The sequence below is a fragment of the Rhinolophus hipposideros genome, assembly GCF_964194185.1.
Source record: "Rhinolophus hipposideros genome assembly, chromosome: X".
Lineage (NCBI taxonomy): Eukaryota > Metazoa > Chordata > Mammalia > Chiroptera > Rhinolophidae > Rhinolophus > Rhinolophus hipposideros.
Window position 1 is genome coordinate 122,797,531 of NC_138046.1, and position 21,232 is coordinate 122,818,762.

The 21,232-nt window shown below is 45.2% G+C and overlaps 1 protein-coding gene across 2 annotated transcripts in view; it reads left to right on the forward strand.

Annotated features, from left to right (window-relative positions):
• Nucleotides 1-525: 525 nt before the first annotated feature.
• The window catches only part of ANOS1 (anosmin 1), a 518,012-nt gene continuing 497,305 nt past the window's right edge, over nucleotides 526-21,232 (forward strand). The window contains exon 1 of one of the 2 annotated variants that reach the window (XM_081042142.1): nucleotides 526-579. The gene's annotated coding sequence lies outside the window, so the exon portion shown is untranslated. The remainder of the gene's footprint in view (nucleotides 580-21,232) is intronic. The other variant, XM_081042144.1, reaches the window with a different exon arrangement.

A 21,232-nucleotide genomic window follows, 5' to 3' on the forward strand; every position in this document is an offset into this window, starting at 1 on the left:
CAGAGATGTCATCAGGTGGCTTAGGAAGGGACCCCCAGCGTGTCTGCTAGCTCTGCAATCCTCTGGCAATGGTTACACAATACCCGAGGCCTGCTTCACGCGGCATCATCGGATATTCAGCTGCGCACAGCAGGCCCTCCTGGGGTTTGCTACCGGGCGGGACAGGCCTGGGTTCAGAGAAACCCTGCCGCCACCAGCGACAGGACGGAGAGCCCGAGAGAGTGTGGCTTTCCCGCTCCGAGCCCCTGGGCTCCAGCTCCCAGGCCTTTCCTCTCCCCAGGAGCGCCCCCTTCACCCTTGCCCCCCACCTCCATCTATCCCCGGGCCTTGCCGGCTGCCTCGCAGCACCACCCCCCGCCGTCCCGTTCCGGTGGCTCTGCGCCCTCAGAACCGCAGCACCCGCAGGGCCCGGGAGGAACCGGTGAGCTGGAGCAGTGTTCCGGGAGCACCGCACGTGGAGCCGGCCGAGCGGGCTGGGGGGAGGGGACGGGCGCTGCGAGTGCGCAGCTCTTCGAAGGTCGTCGGTAACTGCCTCCCAGAGGTACTGGGCGCTGGCGCTGACCTCTTAACAAAGAACAGGTTAGGCCGCCGCCCCTCCCCAGCCCTGGAGGCCACGGGGCCACGTGACCTTTCCAAACCTCACCCCCACCCCGGTCGAGAGGGTTTGGGGGAGCCGGGCCCTTGGGGGAGTGGAGGAGTGCGGGGAGGGAGCCTGTGGCTGCGGCGGGAAGGCGGAGAGGGCGGGGGAGGGGAAGGGTGCGGAGGAGGAGGGGTGGAAAGCAGGGGAGAGGGGGGAAGGGAGCCGAAGGGAGAGAGAGCGGAGGGGGGAGGGGGTGGAAAGCAGGGGAGGAGTGGGAGGGGTGGAAAGCAGGGGAGGAGGGGGGAGGGGGGTGGGAGCAGGAGGGGAGGGGGTGGAAAGCAGGGGAGGAGGGGGGAGGGAGATGGGAGCAGGAGAGGGAGGGAGTGGAGGAGGGGGTGGAAAGCAGGGGAGGAGGGGGGTGGGAGCAGGAGGGGGCGGGAGCGGAGGAGGGGGAGGGGGATGGGAGCAGGAGGAGAAGGGAGCGGAGGGGGGAGGGGGTGGAAAGCAGGGGAGAAGGGGGAAGGGAGCAGAAGGGGGAGGGAGCGGAGGAGGGGGAGGGGGATGGGAGCAGGAGGGGGAGGGAGCGGATGGGGGAGGGGGATGGGAGCAGGAGGGGGAGGGAACGGAGGGGGGAGGGGAGGCTCTGGACCGGGAGGGTTGGGGCCCCGCCCAGCCTCATTCCAGAGACTCATTAAGATGCAATTGCCAATTTTTTTTTTTTTAAAACCAGACTGTATAAATTTACAGTTTCCTTTTCAGCTGAAGCAGACAATGTTAAAACACATTAGATTTTCTGTGTCGGAATGCAAATTAAACATAGGCCAGCACTTGGAAGGCTTAATTAAGGGCTTACGAAAATACGCGATTTAAAACAAGGATGCTGGAGTCAGGCAGATCTTAGCCTGGTGGAAACGTGGCCTTTTTTTTCCCCCGTTTTTCTTTTGGTTAACTTAGAAAGAAAATTGCTTAATAATAAAACGGCCCAAGCCTTCCTCGAACATAACAGGAAGTACGGCTTAAAAAAACATCTTTTTTTTTTTAACCACTTGTCCACCGATCGGGAGGGGGTGGGGTCTGAGGTGCAGGCTGGGCGTCCCCGCAGCCTAGTGTCCTGCAGGCTCATTGCACGGGGACCCCCAAAGCTTGCTCACCTTCCAGACCCTAAGACTTGGAACCGAGCAGCCCCCCAGCTCCCCCCCCCCCCCCCAGTCTAGAAGTAACTTTCCTAAATAGCGGCCTGTTGAGTAGGTTCCCTTCTGTGCCCTGTCCCTTTCCTTCAGCCCCAGAGCAAAAGACAACAAAAGCAACCAGAAAAACCCCTTCCCCAAACAAACACCGGAAAAGGAAACCCACCCCAAGCTGCATCAGCTGCGCTGGCCCATGTTATGTGAGCTTGATGGGTTATTTTCTACCCTGTTTCTCTCCCTTGGGAGATATTTCAGTCCTTTGAATGCCATGCTGTGCACATGTAATTTAAAAATGGTCTGGCATGGGGGAAAACTTGGCAAGTGGATAGTTCACAATCTGTTACTCTCACGTGAAGCCAGATTCAGTCAGAGCCACCCCCCCCCCCTTGGAGGAGGAGCCCATGTATGCAGTGTCTTCAAAGGGTGTGGGGACTTGTCTGTGGTTGGGAGAGGGAATGAAGGTGAAGAGGGGGTCTGGGTACCTCCTGTAAGTTTGCGGGATGGGGGGTTCTACTCACGTCCAGGTTTTAGTAACATGTACCATTTCAGTGTAAAGAGTGAGATGTCCCATGCATTTTAACTGGGGCTTTCAAAATTGGGGAGTTTAAGAAAAAGGGAGGGGGGCATCCTGAACACCGGCGCAGTTTTGTAAGGGTCTCAGCGTTCTGACAGGGAGTGCTGGTTTGGGTTTGTGTTCGTGTCCCAGGGCCGGCTGCCTTATTGAAGCTGCACACAGACAGGGTGGCCTATACAACAGGGATTTTGTTTGTCCCAATGCTAGAGGCTGGAAGGCCGAGGGCACGGTGGGCAGCATTGGTTCCTCCTGAAGTCGCTCTCCTTGCCCTGCACACGGCCCTCTTCTCCCCGTGTCCTCACGTGGCCGTCCCTCTGTGTGTGTCTGTGTCCTCATCTCCTCTCCTTAGGAGGACACAGTCCTATTGGACCAGGGCCCACCCTTAATGACTTCATATTAATGTAATCACTTCTATAGAGGCCCCGTTTCCAAAAACAGTCACTTTCCTAGAGACTGGAAGTTAGGATTTCAACATAGGAATTTTTTTTTGGGGGGGGGGGTGGCGGGGTGATACAAATCAGCTGCAAAGGGGGAGAGGGTGGGGAACTAGCTGGCTTCTCTTCTGCACCCAGACCTGGAGGGAGAAGGGAGTGGGGGAGGGGAGGGACCTCATGGTGGGTGTTACAAGGATGGTGGTTCACTCAGCTGCAGTTTTAATTCTTTTCTGGGAGATGAGAGGCTTTAGAAAGAGGTTACTTCTATATTCCATTTTCCCCACAGCCTGAGGGGGTCATCTGAACCTGCTGCTAGGGATAAATTACTCCTGAGTAATCTCTTTTTAGCAGTTGCGTCTTAGTCATGTTTGCGTCCCCAGGGCTTACCATAGCTTTGGCGCCTAGGAGGGAGCCTGAGGTATGTTTAAGGAATCATCAAGTGGGTTTCCAAGATGTTAATTTAATTTTCATTGATCGTATGTGACAGAAGCCACAAAACCTATTGTGAAACAGTTACTGGTAATTATTAAAAAAGAAACAGACTTTTCTCCTTCTCCGTCACTTGGGGAGACATTTCCAGGCTGTGGCTGGTTTCATACTGTGGATTTCCTGTCCTCATTCCCAGGAAGGAGATGTCCTGAGGCTACAAAGTCTGTTGGAGCTTTGGTTTCAGCAGCCTTTGTTAATGTTTGATTCCAGTGGAATGTGGCTGGAAAGAGTGGGGGACCTCAGGATGATTTTTCAGTTGCACAGATGAGCCTGGAAGTCCAGCCTTGCTGTGTCGGCAGAGCCTAGAGGAGTCAGTGATCCAGAGACGTAATTATGGAGATATTCTTGCTCATCTTGAATGGTACTGGAGCCATTGGCTGGCTTGGTCAGCGGCAGGCAGCGTTGGTCCTTTTCCCTGAGTGGGAAATCCATTTGTGTTTTGGACACTCCCAAGGCGTTCGTGATCTTCCCCCTTACTCGGTTTAAGGACCGTACTCTGTCCTGCTCGTCCGCTGAGGCTGGTCACTGGGCGAAAGCTGAGGGAGTTGGGTCTGGCTGGCCCTCTTCATTGTCCTATCACATTCCATTCTGACCCATGCCCGCGGGAGTCTATTATCTGAAAGTGGCTAGAAATTATGTAAGTGGGCTGGTGCAAAGCTTTGGTCCAAACTTCCAGTAGGTAATTCATGAGAAGCCAAAGATTGAGGAAGACGGAATCATTTACTCATTCTTTCAGTACTTTCGGTTCCTTTTAAATTCTTCAGTGGGTTTTTTTTTCTTTTTTTTTTTTTTTGTATGTTTTGTTTGCCTTTGGTCTTTATTTGGGAGAGGACTAGAAAGGAAGGGAGGTGTTTGACATACAGGAAATGAAATTACTACTTGGTGATAGCACCAAAGGAAACATTTGTAGTGGACATTGGTGGGTTTTATTTGTCCTTGTGTTCACCCCTGTCTTTCTGTTAAAACAAGTTAAGTTTTCTTTAGGGACCACCTGGCTGTCACTCTCAGGTCCTGTGATACAGGGCTCCAGAGGGCGTGCCAGGGGACACCCCAGGGACCAGGCCTGGCTAACACAGTGACTCTATCCCTTGGCTACAGGGAGTGGTCAGGGAAGAGTGTGTGAACCATGATGCCCCAGGGATAGAGCGAGGTGGGCTTTTGCTAGAATTACTGACCAAGAGGTTGGTTGGTTTGTTTGCTTCCTGGCGTTGCTAAGCTGGTGGTAGCCTCTGAACCTAGTGATGATAAAATCCATTTTTATCAGTTCTTGAGACTGAAGACCAGCACTGATATATTGAGAAACACAGAGCCAAGGAGTGAGAGAGACAGACCCCGTGCAGTAGCATTTTAGCACCTGCATCTAGGCAAGCCTGAAGGCGACACGTGAACAACTAACTCAGTTATAGGTACCAATGTGTTCCCCCTCCTTTTTTTTTTCCGTCTTAGCCAAATTTGATTTGGGTTGCTAATGCTTGCCACTGAAAAAAAAAAAATTCCCGACGTATTCAAATACTAACCTCTAGTACAGAATTAAAATGAAAATTGAATGCTACCGAGTCACAGAGAATTACCTCCTTTCCTTTTACCTTGTATTAAGACATATGACCTATGGCCATCCAAGTGCATTCAAGGTAAACGCATTTTAAAGAATGACAGAAAAGGAACAACCAGTAACCACCCAAGTCAGGAAGGGGAATGTTTCCGTCTGCTTAGGATGCCCCCATAATCACCATCCTTCTTTCCCCACTGGCAGTTACCACAGTTTGCACTGTTGGGGTAATGATCTCCTTGCTTTTCTCTGCACTGTCGCTCCACACATGCTCCCTTAAACAGAATGAGTTTTGTATTCATGGAATCATACTGCACGTGTCGTGGGGTGTGTGTGTGTGTGTATCTTGCATCTCGGATTCCACGTTCAGTGGTATTCCTCTCTGCTGTAGCACGCTGCAGCATATGACTGCCCCCCAATACATTTATCCTTTAGGGACTATTGTTTTGTACCCAATGTTTACAGTAGTGAATTTATTGAAGTCGGTCAGTCCAACAGAGCTGCGATTGGAAACAAGCCGAAACGTTCTGTCCTGCCCCTTGGGGAAGCCTGGTCTTGAAACGGTGTAGCCGTCTGCCGTCCTCAGTCCACATCCAAGCGGCCTATGGCTGCTGGAAGAAAATTGCACAATGGAGTGAGCGCACGTCACTGCCAAGAAGGCTCTTCCACCCCCGCGGGGCCCTCATGAGAGCAAGCAGTTCTGCCAGTGCCCCTTCAGCAATGTGCCACCCTCTGGCCCCAGCTGCGTCACACCATCATGGCTCTCTCCCTGCACACCCTTAGCACATGACCTTGTCTGATGGAGGTCATTAGCTGGAAAGTTCATTTCTTAACTTGGCAATGATGAATCTTGTCTGCATGCACACCCTGGTTCCCTGCCATCCCCGGCCCAGCTGCCTTTCTTTTCCAGGTAACGCCTCCACCAATGCAAATCTGATCCCATGACTGTATTAGTTTCCGAGGGATGCTGTAACAAATAATCACAAAGTAGAGGGGTGATAATAGCAGAAATGTATTCTCTCACAGTTCTGGAAGCCACAAGTTTTGGGATCAAGGTGTAGGCAGGATTGGTCCCTCGGGTGGTTCTGGGGAAAATCCGTCCCATGTCCCTCCGTGGTGGCTGCCAGCCATCTTTTGTTTGTAGACTTACCTGTCCAGTCTCTGCCGCCGTCTTCACATGGGGTTTTTGGTCTCTGTCTGAAATTTCCCTTTCCTTCCTCCTGTAAGACACCAGTTGTTCGATGTAGGGCCCACCCTAAGTCTGGGATGATCTCAGGATCCTTTCTTTCATTACATCTGCAAAAGCCCTTACTTCAAATAGGGCCCCATTCTGAGGTGCCAGGAGTTAGGACTTGGGCACGTATTTTGGGGGGTGCTCTGCAAACCACTATGGGCACCCTTGCTTGGTGTCCTCCGGTGGTACCGCATTTCCCTTTAAGCTACTGTCAGCCTGGAACACTCTCCCCAGCCTGTGGCTGCGTGGCTCCATGTACCTGTGTCATGCGGGGCGGCCTGCGGGGTCTCAGGTCTCCACAGAAGAACGCAGGATATGGCTAGGCCATAAAGGAACACCCACGGAGCCATAGATAGGGGAGTCATACCACTATATTCTCTCTGGTGGCCGGGCGAGACACACGTAGTCGTAGCCACATGATCTGTGGTCCGCCGTTCACTTCTCTGCCTGCCAAACAACCAACCAACGCAGCCCCACGGTTACGTCAGTAGCCAATTGGCTAACCCGTTACAGCTGATGGCCATCAATCACAGCTGATGGCCATTCACTCCCCGAGCCAGCACCTCCCCACGCGAGGCCCAGAGACTGGAAACTGCTCTCTGGGACTCTGTCCCCCCAACCTGGTCAGGGGGCACCCACATTCTCCCTGTGAAGAGATCTCGCTCTCCCTGTCTCCCCACAACACACCTTGTTGGTCTTAGTAAGACTCAGCTCAGCAGTGCCCTCCTTCCCTCTGAGTCCCCTCATCTTTCTCCAGTTGCCAATACTGTGTTACATCCCAGACCCAAACAAACCATCCCCCAAACTAACCCGTGCCGCGCATTGGAAAGGTGTGAAATTTATAAGCAATGTTTCATTAAAAAAAAAGTAAAAATACACCTACTCCTAAAGTACCTGTTAGTAGAGAAACAAAATCCTCATTAAAGAATTTGATTACTTTTGAAAATAACACCTGCGATTTCCCATGTCATGGGAATGGTTGACGACTCCACAAAGAACGGGTGCTCTGAGCCTGGCCAGGAGTTGGAAGGCACGACTGGTTATTACCATAATATTGAAATGGAATTCTGTTTGTCTGCACCTTAGTGCAAAACACCGGGACCGTGCTGGGAATAGTCTAGATAACCCTGTCTTTTAACAACATATTTAAATTATAGCCCTGTTCACAGATAGCACCAAGTGGCCAGGGAGACCGAAACGTGCAGTAGAGGGGACATTTTCTGTTGTCATGGAGGAAAATTAGACGTGGTCTCTGGCAGATGCCAAGAACATAGGAATCAGACATGCCGTCTACACTGTGGTCTGGGTGTCATCTGGACAACTATTTGTTTTTGTTTCGTTTTTAAAATTTCTGTTTTTAATTGTTATTGTGGTAACATACATACCACACAGTTTACCAGTTTAACCATCTCTGAGTGTATACATCAGTGGCATTAAATGCCTTTACAGTGATTTTATTTTATGTGACCGAGGAATGCTAGGATGAATGTAGTATCATTTAAATCTGGCTTGAGAGTCTATTTTGTTTTTAAACCTGTGAGAAAAAGAGCTCTTCACGTCCAGTCACACAGTTGAGGATTGGTGGGCTATTCTCTCGATGGTCCCCAGGTACAGAGAGAAGAAGGGACTAGTTAAGAAGCCTAAGGACATGCTTCTGGCCTCTTGCTGTCTGTGTAGTGCGTTTGCGCTTTGTATTGTGGAGGGAGCTTTGTGGTTCGTAGGGGACAAGAACCTCAAAGTGGGCAAGCTGTCAGGAAAATAAGACTAAGACATGGTACCGGTCCAAATGGAGAGCCTGGGAGAACTTGATGGGTGTCCATGGAATTCTGGGCTCATTCCGAGTCCTCTGAATGCCTTAACTTGTAACGAGCTGTAAGCTGAAATAACAAGCAAAATGCCGAGAAGTCAGAAAAAACTCGGGTGTCTCCAGGTGGCGTGGAATGATTTCAGTCTTCTGGATTTTAACATGCTTGTGACCACACTCAGGTGTCCGGTTTGATACAATTTTCGTTCCCACTGAAAGGTAGCCCTCTGCAGACGCCTCTGTTGAGCCGTCGTTAAATTGAATGGATTGATGGTGGAAGCTTTGAGTCTTGAGCTCTGCAACTAAATTAATTTGGAAAAGAACGACAAAGGTTTTCTGTTCTCTCTGCAAGAAAGTGGCTCCCAAATGATTTTTCAAGATGAGTCAACGGAAAAGTACATAATTGTAGCTGTCACGAGATGATTTTCTCCTTCATTTTGGGGGTCTGTCCTCACTAGTTGAAACTGTGTCGACAGCTTCGATCATGTTACAATCTGCCGAGTCCCCCCACTGCCAAACCCAGTCCTTCTCTCCCCTGGCGACACTCTGTTCCACACGATCCGATTTTCATCGGTTGCTTTCAACTGTGTTAGAATTAAGAAGAGAGCACATTCAGAAGGCTTTGTGATAGAGACAATTGATTCGTGTCACTGGTTTTTTGAGTCAAGGAAACGGAACGCCGGGCTTGGTTTTTACAACTTGGATTTCTACGTGGATTCCCAGACAGCTGTCCCGTTCTAAAATTACTCTCTGGTCACCTCGCTCTGCATTCCCTAGCTGTGTGTGCACGTACGGCAAGGTTTCCAGAAGTGCTGGCCTAGTTTCCCCGGAAGCAAAAAGGAGACCATCTACCTCCCCCCGCCTCCCACCCAGGGAATAAGGAAAGTTATTTCTAGTTCAGTCTTATTGTGACTCTTCATTGTATTAACTCTTTCTTTTCTGTGTAAGGGGTCCCTAGCGTCTTGGTGGGACAGCCGATTTTTGTTTTTTTAAAGCAAAACTGGAGGAAGTGTGTCTGTGTTTCAACTTGCAGACTCATTCGTTAGTGGTGGCATCGCTGACCGGCTCCGAGGGGTACAGCACCTTCTCTGTAACACCCTTGAGCTGGATGAACTCGGCATCGATTGATTTCCGAGGCCGGAGAGTGTGCACACGCCAGCATTTTCAGAATGAAATGACAACTCGAGGTACCCGAGCGGAAGACCTAGGAGAGCCTTCCTCCCTTTGCTGCCTCCCACTTGAATTTTTAGTGAGCAGGAAAATCCAGGGGCCGAGTTGTGGGTAGTCAGATAACATCAGGACACCCAGTTACATTTGGAATACAGATACACAATGAATATTTTAGTGTAAGTATGTCCCAAATACTGCTTGGGGTAGACTTAGAATGAGCCGTGAGGCCATTGTCTCACATTGTCATGTGCGTGAAGCTGGAGCCTTCATCGACAGGTCCATTCTTTTTCTACTTTTTCTCCCCTCACTTAGCATGCCCGTAGACCTACAGGGACCAGTGTGGTGGCCGCTGGTTGCAAGTAGCTGTTGAGCTCTTGAAATGTGGCTAGTGTGAATTGTTACGTAAGATTTTCAAGACTGAAAAAAAATAACATTTCTCATTAATAACTTTACTATTGATCATGTGCTGAAACGATACTATGTTGCATATATTGGGCTAAAATATGTTACTGAAATTGACTTCACGTGTTTCTTTTTTAATTTTTAATATGGCCACTAAATAATTTAGACTTACATATGCTGTCTGCATTATATTTCTGTTTGACAACACCACTTTGGAGTAGGGATTAGTAAATGTTTTCTGCAAAGGGCTGGATAGTAAAGTGTTTTAGGCTTTGTGGTAGATAGGATCTCTGTTGAAAATTCTCAACTTGGGCCTTCTAGCCACAGACAATATGCAAACAAATGGGTGTGGCCACATGCCAATAAAACTTTATTTATAAAAACAGGCAACACCGTATTTGGCCCATAGGTGTAGTTTGCTGATCCCTGCTTGAGAGATGTAGGGTTTTTATTTCTAATTTTTAAATGAGGTATCTCAGTGTCTCTTAGCCTCATGGATTTGGACAGAGTGAGAAAATATTTGTAAGTGGATAATTTACCCTTCTCAAGATGGTTCAGCTACTAAATAGGAAAGTATTGACAGGCTATCAATTTTTTTTTTTTAATAAAGGAGACATAAAAGCATGAATAATGGCCACTCATGTGTGGGGCCTTACTTCTGTCAAAGCCTCCTGGATGCGCACATGGGGAAGTGTAGGTCAGTTGTCATGCAAAGTCAGTCCAGGAGACACGTTTTGCTCCAGTGCTCTAGGAATGTAAGACCATTCTTCTCGCACAATACATTTGAAAAATAGCAACGCCGTGTAACAGATGTTAAAGAGATGAAGCCACGGTAGTGGGGGCTTTGCTGCTGGCAAAGCTAAAGAATTTTTACACAGAGCTGTTGAAGGAGTCGGTCCCTTTTCTCACCCCGTTAAAACATTCTCTCTGTTGAGAGCGTGGCATGATGTAATTGAAAAGGATTGAGTTCCACGCGATTGGGAAATATCCTGAATTGTAAAAGCAGTTCAGGGTCACATTATAAAAAACAAAACAAACAAACAAAAACAGTGACAGGTACCGATATCTTTTTGGGGTGTGGGGTGGGGAATTAAACCCCACTGGTCACGATTTGTACATTAGTGAGATACTTACATATTTCTTTTACTGATGAGGATGGCTTAGGAAGTACTTCCCGAATCAAACAATCGTAAATGAAAATGCAATCCCAGGAAATTTCTAAATTAGAGTTTGATGTATTACCTGTTTCATGCTCTTCTTTTCAGTGTTGAGGGAAACTGAAAATAATTTGTGTCCTCTCCGTTTTGCAGTCCATGAATGACTTGAGCCTGAGTGACAGTGTTTAAGTTGAATTACAGTTTTCAGTGTTATTTTTCCTTTTGGTGCTGGCATGCAAACGTGATTTCACTGCAATTGAAGTAATTGTTTGGGGAGCTGGGAACTCCTGTGGGGTTAGGTTGGGGCCAGTGAGGGGGTGCATTTTTAAATGTAAAACTTTACAACCTTTGGGGATTGCAATGAATGGCTTGTTCTCACGAGTGCCTATTTGGGGGTGTCTGTTCTGTGTCCCACTTCTCATTAATTTGTCCAAAGTCTAGGTATTCTACTGAAAGAAAAATGAGTAAAATTTAGTGTATGCTACTGTGTAATGGGCACGTAGCTCAGAACTTTACATATCTTATTCCATCATCAAAATTACCCTTTGAATAGTACTAAAATACAAAATCTATGGTAATATAAAACATACAAACTACTTGGTAATATAAATTAACATAACAATTTTAAAAACGTTCCATTTTATTCTCTAAAGTGCGTATCACTAAAACTTGCTATATAGATGATGTATTAGAGAAATGTACCCTTGAAACCTACCTAATTTTACTAACCAATGTCACCCCAGTACATTTAATTAATAATTTAAAAAACCCTTGCTTTCCAAGGAATAGAAATCGAGGCACAAATTATCAGTCTAATAATTTCCAAATGATCAGTCTAATGATTTCTAAACCACTCATTGCCTTTTAAGAAATTGTGGATGGCGTCTTTTCTTTAATACGGCTGCCACCAGCAAAACAATGCTAGGATTTGATAGAAGCAGCTGCGTTAACATCTAAGGGACGTTATAGACAGAATGTTTTTCCCCTAAAATTCTTATGTTGGAACCTAACTCCCAAGGTGATGGTATTAGGAAGTGGGGTCTTTGGGAGGTGATTAGGCCATGAGAGTGGCACCCTCATGAATGGCATCAGTGTCCGTATAAGAGACACCAGAGAGCCCCCTCACCCCTTCCACCATGAGAGGACATAGCAAGAAAACGGCTGATTATGAACCAGGAAGTGGGGTCTCACCAGACCCCGAATCTGCTGGCGCTTTCATCTTGGACTTCCGTCTCCAGAACTGCGAGACATATATGTCTGTTGTTTGGAAGTCTGTAGGACTTTGTTACAGCATCTGGAACGGACAAGACAAAGACTTCCCGGTTAAAATGATACTGAATGACAGTTATTCCGCTAAACAGCACTGGGGGCTGTTTCCCCTGCAGGCCGGTGGGTGTGTTGCCTGCCCGTCACTGCCTGGGGCTCACCTGGCCAGTGTTTGTGCCTCAGCCTTGCTCAAATGCCACCACAAAGGCAGCCGCCCCCACACCTGCCCCACACCCTTCCAATGTGGGGAGGCCCCAGACCGGCAGATGCCATTGACACCTGGGTCCATTCAGTAGTTGCCAGCGTCTTCCAGCATCAGCACAGAATGTCCTTTCAGAGTCTTCAAAAAAATATGCATTCCCTTTACGAATCATGCACTGCATTTACCTATGACTTTGTAATTTCCTTTAATCTAGAACAGTCTACTTGCCTTTAGATTTTCTTTTATGTCATTGACCTTTTTTAAGGGCCCACGTCCGTTACCTCCTATCACGTCACGTGGTCAGCATTTGTCCCATTGTTTCTTCCTGATTCGGTTCAGAAGGGCCATTTCTGGCAAGTGCATTTCAGAGGCGACGTTGTGTCCTTTTCATTTATACCGGTGGGATCGTAATGCTCAAATTGTCCTTTAATTAGTTTTGCTGAGCTTGGTTAGTTGGTTAGGGCCATGCCGCCTAATCTTCCCATCATGCAAGTGCCTTCTTTCCTGAGTAATGAGTGAGTCAACTGGGAGTGCTATTTTGGGACGATGTGACTATCTCTTCACACCCATTCCCTCTCTTTTACTGATTGAAGTATTACATGGGTGGACAAGAATGGTGAATTATTAATCTGATCTAATTTATTTGACAAGTTATTTCTCTCTTTTTTTTTCACCCAGTGTGTTGAGCTATAATTGATGTATATAGCATTGGGTGAGTTTGAGGTCCTCTACAAGTTCTTAGCTGAAACTCTTCTATGAAGAAGAGCTTTCCTTCTGCACCCCAACTTTTGAGCATTCTTGTTGCCTCATGGGTTGATTTTTTTTTGTTTGTCACGTGTGTTACCATCAATTAGCATCATTATTCTTCATGATGCTCAAATTATCCCCAAATTGACCAATGGGAGTCCTTTTGGCTACCATCACTCTTAAAAGGCAGACACCCCCACCCCCACCCCCACCCCGAACCTCCTATATGTGACGTGGTTTAAAAAAAACTACACATGGACTTGATGTTTTTGATATCACTGTGTTTTGCCCAGTCTCATCCGTCAGCCAGAATTTACACACACTGTCTAATTCGTCAGAGTCGAACATCTTGGGCAGTGTTGGCACTGAGTGGCACTGCAGTGTTAAGTGGAATTGTCCTGGAAAGCAGGGAAATTGTATTTTGACGATACATTGTGGTTTACCTATTGAAGTCTGGACTCCAATGTGCTGACAATTTCACAACCACAGAAATTCCCTGACCAGCCCCAGGGGTTTTTACATCAACACGTAAGACAAAGCCCTAACTCTTTAAGGTGTGGTCCAGGAAGAAAGGCATTGCGATATAGAAATCGCATTTTAAATTTGATGTACTTCCTGTGGTATTTCGTGTGTGTGTGTGTGTGTGTGTGTGTGAGACGTGTAAACTGTTCCATTTCAGATGACACATCGGGCCGTGAATGTGCTTTGCTCCGTTGTAAGATACTAGAACTCATGAGAAGCTATTTGGCTCTGGAGCATGATGATTTCCATCTCGTTTTTTAAAGTAATTTTACTCTTTCCTGCATTCCTTTCGTGCAGAAGGTCACTGAAGATGGTTGCCATCAATGTCTGCTGGAAAATGTTCTTCCTTTACTGTTGTTCGAGGGGCTGTTTCTTTATATTTGCATATCCCCAGTGCAACACCAAGGCCCTTCCCCCTGGACAGGCACACTTCACAAGCTGAGCCTGAGTTTATTGAAATGATTTAAGTGAGCTTCCACGAGGCAAAAATCTTCAGTCTAAACTCAGGCTTAGAAGTGGCATAAAAACGGATCTGGGAAAAATTACCAAGAACTGCTTGTGTGGTTTCCATTACATTCTCTCCGGCTTCTGAGGCGGGGGGTGGAGGGGATCACAGGTTGGATTATGTAGTACAGAAATGTGGCCTTGTTTGTGCTTGATTATGATGATAGCGGTGTAATTTAGTGCGCAGTGTGAGTCGTGCTAGAAATGTTAAAGCGTCTCATCCAGCCAAGATTTCCCCTTAGATTACTTGTTAATCAGCCTCCAAAAGCACTTGGACCTTTTGCGAAGTTAGTAAAATATCAAGATGAATAATTGCAGTGTAAAAATAGCAAGAGAATCGAACAGTAGGTTAAAATATGTTTTGCAAGACAGTACATGCAATCTTCCTTTTCTTTCCAAAAATCCTCAACGGCATCTTTTCCATGGATTCCTATTGTATTAGTGAAGATGTGCGGTGTAATGGTGCAGTAACAAACAGCCCCAGTGCCTTGCAACTAAGTTTCTTGCTACATGTTACTGTACATGGCCCAGGGCCTCTGCTATTATAGTCACTTTAGGACCGAGGTTGATGGAGATGGGGAAAAAAACATGATGACAACATGGTAAAGCATCCCCTGAAACATCATTGTTTTTCATGTTCATTGGGGAAATGAGTCACCTGGCCATACCTTTCAATTGGGCGGGGTGTTCCATGCTTCCTCAGGGAGGGTCCCCCAATATTGGTGAGTAATCCGACAGACAGGCTATTACACTAGCTATTAGGATCTACTGCGTTAAAGTGCTTTACATAGGTGACATATTTATGGTAGTGACACACCTGTGAAATCTGGATTAGTAATAAATACACTGTATTTCAGGTACGCTAAGGAGCCAAAGGTAACATGGTCTAAACCGTGAAGTACCCTGGACACTCTGCTCATTCTCTCCCTGTGAGTGATCAAGTATTTGGAATTCTTTGAAAATATCTTACTGTCTGGGTCCTAAATGTTTCACACTTGATTTCCCGTAAGAGTTTTTCTTAAAGAAAAAAGTAAAGGAAAATTAATTTTTTAAATGTACCGTGTTTCCCTGAAATTAAGACCTAGCCGGACAATCAGCTCTAATGCGTCTTTTGTAGCAAATATTAATATAAGACCTGGTCTTATTTTACTATAAGACCTGGTCTTATTTTACTATAAGACCCAGTCTTATGTAATATAATAAAATATAATACTGGGTCTTATATTAATTTTTGCTCCAAAAGACGCATTAGAGCTGATTGTCCGGCTAGGTCTTGTTTTTGGGGAAACACAGTAGAAGTAAGAGATTCTCATTGGTAAGAAGTTAGAAAATACAGAAAAATATAAAGAGAATAAAATATGCGTATCATTCCACCACCCTAAGGTCAAGAACTTTAGTTCAGGGGACACACACACGCCACTGAACTAAAAAAAAAAAAAATCCCATTTTAAAAGAATTTGTATTCCTTTGATTACTAAAAAGGTTGAGAATTTCCCCATCTGATGTTTACAATCATGTGTTTCTTCTGTTATGTTTTGTTGGCTCCTTTCTGTGTGTAAGTGACAGAACCGCAATTCCAAGTTCATTAGTGACACAGCGTAGTGGCTAAAGTAAATGAAGACAGAGGTGAGGCTGGTTTCAGGAGCAGCTGGAACCGGGGCCACCAGTTCTCTCAGAGATGCCCTGTCCATCAGCTCATCCACTCCTGAGACTGGAGCTGCTGCTCCTGCCAAGCAGTGCATATGGCGGCCACGTGTTCCAGGCTGAGGTTTTAGGCTGTGCCAACAGAGAGGGATTCTGTCAGACCCAATGGCCCCAACTTGGTCCCAAAGCCCACCTGTAGGGCCAGTCATGGAGATGTGTTTGTTGGAACCAAATGGTTAGAATGGAGGGAGGCCATAGCAGAAGAGGGGGATTTGTCCCAGGACAAAGGAGGGGCACTGGGTGTGCCCTTCACCTTATAAAAAAGAATTTTTCACTTAAACAAGTACTACATTAATGCATATTGGCTGCTGGATTTTCAAATAATGTATGGAAAGTTAAGGTCCCCACCTCATAGGTCACACGCAGATTCCTTCCGGAATCCCCCATTACTGGTTGGTGTATAACCTTGTCAATCATTTTCCGTGCATTTACTTAGATGCGTGTCTATGTGCACAAACTCTCCAGAAATGACTAGATGTTTAGAGGGAGATGACATAGGTTATTGATTATTTTCCCAGGGCGGTTGTAACAAAGTACCAAAATCTGGGTGGCTTAAGACAATAGAAAAGTGTGGTGAACACACAATGGGATTTATAGATGATGTAATACAGAATTGTACACCTGAAATTATGTAATTTCATTAACAATTGTCACCCCAATAAATAAATTAAGAAAAATACCAATAGAAAAGTATTGTCTTGAAGTTCTGGGGGCCAGAAATCGGAAATCAAGATGTGGCTGGGGACATGCTATCTCTGAAGTTTCTAGGGGAGGGTTCTTAATGCCTTTTCCAGTTTCTGTGGTTTACTGTCAATATTTGGCGTTCCTTGGCTTAGAAATGCATCACTGGTCACATGGCCACCTTCTCCCTGTGTGTCTTCTTTGTGTTGTCTTCCCTCTGTGTGCGTTTATCTTTGTGTCCAAATACTCCCTTTTTATAAGGACACCAGTTATATTGGATTCGGGCCCATCCCAAGGACCTCAGTTTAACTTGATTATCCCAGTAAAGACCCTATTTCCAAATAAGGTCACATGCTGAGGTACTGGGGGTTAGGAGTCCGACATGTCTTTTTTGGGGGACACAATTCAACCCACGGTAAGTTGAAGATATGACTTTTAAAAAACTCAGTGGTGTTTCCACGTCTACATTGCTTTGCATGTTGCTTCTTTTGAGTGACAGCGACCTGGGGTTGCTTTCCACATTGATGCAGTCACTTCTGGTTCGTCCTATATGATGGCGGCACAGTTTCTCCAGGGTGGCGCTTCCAGACTCTGTTTGACGTACAGTCTTGTACACAATTGCAAGGACTCCGCTAGGGTGAACATCAAGAATTTTAATCGTGGGGTCAAAAGTCACGTGTATTTAAAATTTTGATAGATGTTGCCAAATGCCCTCCCAAACCTGAAGCTGAATAATATTGAATGTCAACTATAATTTAATATATCTATAGTCATGGGATATGGAGTACAGCATAGGGAATAGAGGCAATGCAATGGTAATAGATATTTACGATGTGAGAGGGGCAATAGATTGGGGGCGTTATCACTTTGTGAGGGGTGAACTGACTAGTTCATTGTTTTGTACAACGGAAACTCATAAAAAAATGCCCTCCCAAGATGGGGGCTCAAGGGTACCTCCTATCTTGACAGACTTGAGATGACAGACTTGAAACGAGTCACTGTTTCATTCAGTGTTTGCCAGTCTGACATGGTATTTCACTATACTTTTGCTTTCTCTGATTCCTAGTTGGGTTGAGTATCTTTTCATAGCTTTATCAGCTGTGCATATTTCCTCATCCGTAAAGTGGCAATTGACATCCATACCTTTAAGTTTGTTCCATCGAGTGGTCAAGTGGCTTTCCTGCAGATCTGGGAGAGTTCTTTAGATAGTAAATATATTAACCTCTTTGTAGTTTTTGTTGGCACTGCTTTTCCTTCTACTTCGAAATTAAAAAAATTTAAATGAAATATAGAAAAATCTATGGATCTTTTCTCTGTGGTTTCTTTTGCTGCTTTTATGCAGAGCAGTTCCTTCCACGTTGTCTAGGTTTGTATGGCTTTGTCGTCAACATGTGGCGTGCTCATCCATCTGGCCCCTTTGGGGCTGCGTTCTAACTGCGGTGGTCTCAACTGACAAGACCAGGGGTGGGCAAAGTTCTTTGGCAAAGGGCCAGATTGTAAATATTTTAGGCTTTGAGGGCCATGTGGTCTCTGTGGCAACTACTTAAGTCACTTTTGTAGCTGTAAAGTGATCATAAACAATACCTAAATGAATGGGCATGTCTGTGTTCTGCGTTCCAAGAAAGGCAACAGAACTTTTTTTTACAAAAACAGGTGGCAGGCTGTAATAGGCCAACCCCTGGACTAGACAATGGCCAGATCTCCCCTTCAGCTACGTTATTTAGGTCAACCAGTGTCCTTTACTCAGAGATAAGCAATAAACGCATAGTGTAATGGGCACTACAAAATCAAACGGACCGCAATCAATTAATGGCGCTCTTCAAAATAGTGTTTTTGCATATATGGGTTCAACAAATAATATGGTTATGTGATCGCATGTAAGGCCTGTTTTCTTGTAGGTATTTGGGTCTGAGATTGCTTAATTTGTCAAAAGACAAATGATCTCAGGGAAAGGGGCCTTATGCTGTGTATATGAGATTCTATTTTGCAAGGCAAAAAGAAACACTGATACAATTATTCTGCTGACTTGGGAAAACTGGCAGCTTCGGATACATAGGATTAGCTGTTCGTCCTTTTAAGGAAACGAACAGTGGAAAAGCAACCATGGAATTGATGAAATGTAATGACAAAAGTGCCCCTTTCTCTTAAAAATTTTGATTTGCCTAGTGAATGATTACAGATGGACCAGACAGGTTGCAGCACATCTGCTGCCACTTTATAGATCTTGGTCCATCCCAAATTGTTCTCGTCTCTGAAGGGAACCGTGAAGAGTCAGAGGTGGTGAGGTTGGAACCTCCCGGTGAAGTGTCACCTGAAGTACTAGTGACGCATGCAGGTTACTGCTTCTGCAGCTCCTGGCCCCTCCTGGCTGTAGTGGGAATCCAGTACAGTTTGTGGGATGAATGAATACATTCCTGATCCTCTGTGAGTCTCCTGAACCAAAATCTCTGGGAAGTGGTGCCTGGCAATCTGCATGGAGACAAGAATGCTTTGTGATCCCTCTGAAGAATCCCCCCAGTTTGAGGAACCCTTATGGGAAGTGTCACATCCCCAAATTAACTTGCAGACTGCCTAACGAGTGGTAGGAACTGGTCTCAACGTATCCATCCTACGTCCAGGGCAAAGAGTCCTGGGGATATTTATGTCTGATTGTAGGAAATTACTCAATGGAAAAAGTGACTCTATGTTTTCAACCTTAGTTTATCTTCTTGGTTGTTTCAACTATATCAGATTCTGTCTTTAAAATGTTCTGATGGTTACTAACACCAGATTGTTACTAAAATGAACTCTGATGGTCCCTTTTAGCTTTATTTTATTCCTAATCCCTTTTAGGAATATTAACCTCAAGTTATTTAGCAAAAACAACAAACACACACACACACATTGAGCAAAAATAAACACTCTCTTTTATTGGCTTTTTAAAAAGAAAATCCTGTGCCACTATCTGTGGTAACAGAAGACTTAAGAGAGGGGGAAAGTGAACTATGTGTCTATTTTCTTCTCTTGCACGACTCTTTTGATCATGTTTTCTTAGCAGTATTGCTTCAAAGGAAAATGATATTGCTTCCACATTTAACGTCACCTCTTATAAATTAAATTGGCCTGGAGTTGTGAAAGCATTTAGAGACTCTTATAACGCAACACATTTTCGTAAAATTTGTGTGTACATCTGTCTTCCTAATTGGACCCTCAGCTGTTTCAGGGCAGTTCACATCTTATTTGTCTTTCTGGAGCCGTGCCCAGGGTGACATCTGCCCCTTAGCACACATGCCCCGAAGGATGGATGTTTGTGTGCAGGAAGGAATTTCCTCATGGAAAATTCCGGCTGATCTGCACACTAGCTACCTTTGATTTTTTTTTCTCTGACTCAAATATGAGATGAATACTTTGATTTTTTTAAAAAATGTATTGTACATCGTTAAAGAATCCAGATGCTAGAGGCTGATTGTATATTTTTTCTACAACCTGCGTTTCCACATGTCCACTAACACCCCACACACATCACCTGGCCTACTGCAAATTTAGATGTTTGAATGCCAGCTGATTTGGAACTCTCCTGCTTAAAAAAAAAATACATTTTTTTCTTCCTTCAGAGTGTTCATGTTCTGGTTCCCAATCGTTTGATTTCTCTTTCAACTTTCGTGGCTTTCCAGCCTCACGGATACTTTGTTGTCCCCATTAGTGACAGAAGGGGGAGAAACGACTGGCTCTTATTTACAATCCATGTCTGACAAAAATTGCTCTGTCGTAAAAGAAGCAAGCCATAAAGAACTAGAAGTGCAGCATGCTGACTTTTAAAGTCATCACGCTAAACCAAACTGAACCGAGAAAACCACTCAGAGCGTGGACGTGGGCACAGCCAGCTGCAGTACTTTGTCACAGACAGAGGAACGTAAGGTACTCGGCTTCTCAGTGAATTTTCAAGTGAGCGGATAAGATACAGTTGACCCGTGAACAACATGGGGGTCAGGGATGCTGACGCCTACACAGCTGAAAATTCATGCATAACTTTTGGCTCCCCCAAAACGTAACTAATAGCCTATTGTTGCTTGGAAGCCTCACTGATAATATAACCAGTCGACTGACACATATTTTGTATGTTGTCTCTCTATATGAAGCAGACTGTTTTCTTAAAGTAAGCTAGAGAAAAGAAATTGTTATGAAGAAGATCGTAAGGAAGAGAAAATACATTTACAGTACTGTATGTATTTATTGAAAATACTTGCGTATAAGTGGACCCAGGCAGTTCAACCGTGTGTTGTTCCAGGGTCAATGTAACCTTCGAAAGTCAAGTTTAAAATTCCCTCTTTGACTTTCTGTAAACCTGGCTCATCCGTAGCACACTTACCATGAGCAAATCCCTCTTCCAGACCATGAAATACCTCTATTCTCTTGATAAAATCTCATTTAAAATAAGTCGAAGGAACTACAGGGGTTTTTTCCCCTAGAGTATATATTTTTTCTGCTTTATGTTTTCTGTTTGTATATTGAGATACATTTCACGTGTAGTAAAATTCATTCTTTTTCAAGTGTGTAGTTCAGGAGTCTTCAAACTACACGTAGCTCATATCGTAATAACTATCTGTGGTGACAGATGGGTACTAGACTTATTGTGGTCGCTTTGTAAGTTATATAAATATCTAATACCATGTTGTACTCTTCAAAGTACACTTATAGTATGTCAACCATCATTAAAAATAAATAAAAAATATGGGGGAAAAACTCTACATACAGCTCATGGGTCTAATCTGGCTCACTGCGTATTTTTGTAAATAAAGTTTTATTGGCACACAGCCATTCCCATTTATTTACTTATTTTCTGTAACTGCTTTCAGGTTACAACCGCAGACGTGAGTAGTGGCAACACGTGGTCTGGAAAGTCAAAAGTATTTGCTATCTAGTGTTTATATAAATTCTGCAGACTCGGCTACAGTTGTATGAATTTTGGCCAACTTGAACAGTCCTGTAGCTACCACCACAATCAAGAGGTAAAAAATTTCCATGGTCCTTAAAAATTGAGGAAGCT